The sequence below is a fragment of the Priapulus caudatus genome, unplaced genomic scaffold (assembly GCF_000485595.1).
Source record: "Priapulus caudatus unplaced genomic scaffold, Priapulus_caudatus-5.0.1 Scaffold288, whole genome shotgun sequence".
In the NCBI taxonomy this organism is placed as follows: Eukaryota; Metazoa; Priapulida; class Priapulimorpha; order Priapulimorphida; family Priapulidae; genus Priapulus; species Priapulus caudatus.
This window is the reverse complement of record NW_014577349.1, coordinates 171,421-175,143: the sequence shown is the minus strand read 5'-3', so window position 1 is coordinate 175,143 and position 3,723 is coordinate 171,421. Positions and strand designations below refer to the sequence as shown.

At 46.0% G+C, this 3,723-nt stretch overlaps 1 protein-coding gene and 1 long non-coding RNA gene across 2 annotated transcripts in view; both read left to right on the top strand.

The window, feature by feature from the left end:
* The window catches only part of LOC106808581, a 73,513-nt gene that overhangs the window by 21,043 nt on the left and 48,747 nt on the right, over nt 1-3,723 (top strand). The gene's annotated exons all lie outside the window — the stretch shown is intronic.
* The window catches only part of LOC106808587, a 3,129-nt gene continuing 1,226 nt past the window's right edge, over nt 1,821-3,723 (top strand). The window contains exons 1-2 of the long non-coding RNA XR_001393792.1: nt 1,821-1,896; nt 2,207-2,209. This is a non-coding gene — a long non-coding RNA (uncharacterized LOC106808587). The remainder of the gene's footprint in view (nt 1,897-2,206; nt 2,210-3,723) is intronic.

Genomic DNA, 3,723 nt, shown 5'->3' with positions numbered 1-3,723 from the left:
TGTAGCCGCCGTAGGCGACGTCGGCAGCTATCCGATGATGGGGCGGACTCGCTGTACTGTACAGCTTCTTTGGGCTGGGTACTTGTGCCCTCTCGGGAAGAGAAGTTGCAGAGTGATATGTAGATGAGGCGGGTTACAGATAGTGCGTGTGAGCTGTAGACCAGTACGGCGCTAGCGGATCTATGTGTCTCACACGGCATTGTGCACAGACGTAGATGCTCCGTTACACAGGATAATACACGAGGGGGTGTAATCTGCCTCCGTATTAAATCAATCTCAATTCTAACCTTTAGGCTCCATGCCGCTCCATCCCCGGCTGGCCAACGACTGGCCGATTGCCTGTATAACTTCGAGCAGCCCAATAATATATAAATAATAGAATACATATATTTGTTTGTATATGTATATATACTTGATATATATATTCTTTATATATATATATATATATAATATATATATATATAGTATATATATATATAATAATTTAACTATAAATGTATATAACATATAATGACACTGCTGCCCGATCCCTATAACTTACCTACTTACTTTGTACTCGTTACTCGGGTAGCCTCTTCTTGCAGCCATCTCTGGGCCTGGGCGACGTCGTGGCGCCGTACAGGGAGCCGTAGGCGGCGCCAGTCTTGGCGAAGTTCAGAGCGCTGCTCCTCTGTCCCTCTCCGGCAAGGTGACCTCTCTTCACGGGGCCGTATTGTGTGGTAGTGTAATAGGCGGGTGCGTGTGTGTAGCCGTGCCCGTAGTTGCCTCCATTGTTACCTCCATAGTTACCTCCATAGTTACCTCCATTGTTACCTCCGTAACCATCGGCGGCATAGGCGCCGGGGTTACTGCCGTAGGTCTGGGCGCAGACTGCGGCGAAGGCGAGTGCCAGCAAGATCAACTTCATGATCTAAACACAGGGGGAAAAGAAGCACCGGATTAGAGTTACACTAAGAAAGGGGGCGAGAGTCTGATATGACGAGAGAGAGAGAGGGGGGGGGTGAAAGAGAGAAAGAGAGAGAGAAACTTGATGAATCGAGGGAGGGAGATATAAGGAGCTGTAAGCGAATGTGGAGGAGAGCTGTCTGGTGCAGGGAATGTATAGTGACCTGTCCGTGAATCAGCGTTACGCGCATAAAATAATATAGAACAAAATAGAATAGAATAGAAAAGAATAGAATAGAATGGAATGGAATGGAATGGAATGGAATAGAATAGAATAGGGAGAGAGGAGTGCCACACACCCTGCTGGCAGCTGCATATGACGATGACGCGTCAAACCTCAGCGGTGATGCGTTGAGACATACTGAGACACTCTCTAAGAAATGTTGAAACACTCTAAGACATGTTAAGACTGTCAATGTCTAAGACATGTTGAAACACTTTATAAGAACAGACATGTTGAGACACTTTATAAAACATATTGAGATACTGTTAAAAAGCGAAAATGTTCCGTAGAAATTGTCTGTTAGTCATAGTGAAACGTTGGCAACTGTACACATGGAGACTTTTATATAAGACATGCTTTGATGCTTTGTAAAACATGATTAAATACTATCGAAAGCATAAATAACAGGAACAGTACGCGAATAGAGATCTATCGAGATCTCTCTATTCCTCATGAGATTCAGTCTAATGTATGCTGAGACTACCTGAGACTACCTGAGACGGTGTCTCAGACACGCTGAGACAATATCTCCTGATCTCAGCGTCATCCCTAACCAACAGAAGCTGTGACTCGACGCCGCATGGTGGCCGCGTCACAAAAGCGTCTGCTAACTATGCACATGCTCGCGCCACGTGAGAGCGCCCGTACTTACGTTGTTGATAGCGAGTCCGATGAACAGAGGAGAGCGAGAGAGGATGGTGATGCAGCTGATGCTACTGATGCTGCGAGTCCGAATCCGCGCCGCGCTTATATAGCGGTGGCGGCGTGAACTTGACACGTATCCGGCTGGTCGTCCGACTATGACGGGGCACGCGCGCCGAGGCGACGGCGGCGGCGGCGGCGGCAATACAGTTCCGTCGAGTGTTACGTCATCATCTACGTCGCCGTCGTTTTTCGGGGGCGCGGCGACTACAAAGGACGGTAGTCATCGGTGTTATGTTGATGCGCACGCGCGTGTGTGTGTGCGTTGTGTGTGTGTGTGTGCGTGTGTGTGTGTGTGCGTGCGTGTGTGTGTGCGTGCGTGCGTGCGTGCGTCAGTGTGTGTGTGTGCGTGCGTGCGTGCGGGCGTGCGTGCCGTGTGTGTGTGTGTGTGTGTGTTGTATGCGATCTTGTTAGGCAGGAATTGCTCGATAAACACGCGATGTGTGTGCGCGAGCTGCAATTTACCGCCGATTTCGCGAGAGCGTTTAAAGAGAATCGCACGCAACCCTGAGCGAGTAGAAAAAAAGCGAGTGCATGGGGAGCGTACGGGAGAAGGCGGCGGGGTTTAAATGACGGGCTGCCTCTGTTCATCGAATTGACGGGCTGACACTTAGGAAAGTCTTTCTTGAAGTAAAGATCCTCGGGATGCAAAAAATCTCAGTGACCGAAGTGAAGTCATTATAGGAGCATATGGTGAGGCGGGCTAAGAGGATAGATAGATGATAGTTCGAACGCTGATGACTTGGTGTAGAGAGTTAATCTGGGGAGTGGAGATTGAAGATGGTACAGGACATTGCTTTTATTGCTTTAAACGTAGGATGGTATCAGATTTAGAAGGAGTCCCTTTGATGAATACTTGTTGGATGAAACATCGCCGTTTGTTCAGTTCGAGTATTTTATATTTGAAACCCCTCAGCATCATCCACCCCTTGGGTAGATTTTCCCATCGCATTGTGACCTTCGTGCGCAGCTGATGTCAATTTTGCTATTAGTCAACGCATTTGTCATTAACTGCCTGCGTTTAATCTATGCGCCGTCTACTATTTACCTGCGTTTTAATACAACAAAAGACCTTCAGATAACTGCACATGTGTAGCATTCAACTTTGCGACAATGTTCCTTTTGTGCCGGTCCGTTGCGAAAGTTTGTAATTCACGAGAGAAATCGCGAGCGTATTTGTCTAAATACGTGTAGCGTTATTACATGAGTCGTGCCTATTACTAGACGATGTGAGCCAAATGAATTTGTTGATAGCTAGTGTAGTCCTGTCACTGAGTGCTATTGTAAACGATATTTAAAAAAACAAATTATATACGCATGTGATGTGTAGTCAGGATTGTAGTTATTACGATGTTATAATATTTTAATTAATTATAATACGTTTAATAGCTCACAATTATTAAATTTTGTTTATACAAACGAATGAGCATCAAACGCGGGTAAGTTGTACTGATTTTAATCGCGGTATCAATGGAATCATTGAGTGTGAATAGTATTACTGCTATGGCCTACTAATCACCCAGAGTGCATAAAAAATAGTAGCGTTCCTACTAGACTAAACATTGAACATTGTTACATTAGTTATTGTCACTGACACACCGTACGAATTTATCTACGCACAAGTTAAACAAAAAATAAAATGGTGAGTTTAGCTCGTACTTATTCTGTCGTGTTACTGACAGAGAGAGAGAGAGAGAGAGAGAGAGAGAGAGAGAGAGAGAGAGAGAGAGAGAGAGAGAGAGAGAGAGAGAGAGAGAGAAGAGACGAAGACGACGACGACGACGACACGACGACGTAACGAACGAACGAACGAACGAACGTAACGTAACGAACGAACGACGAACGACGAACGG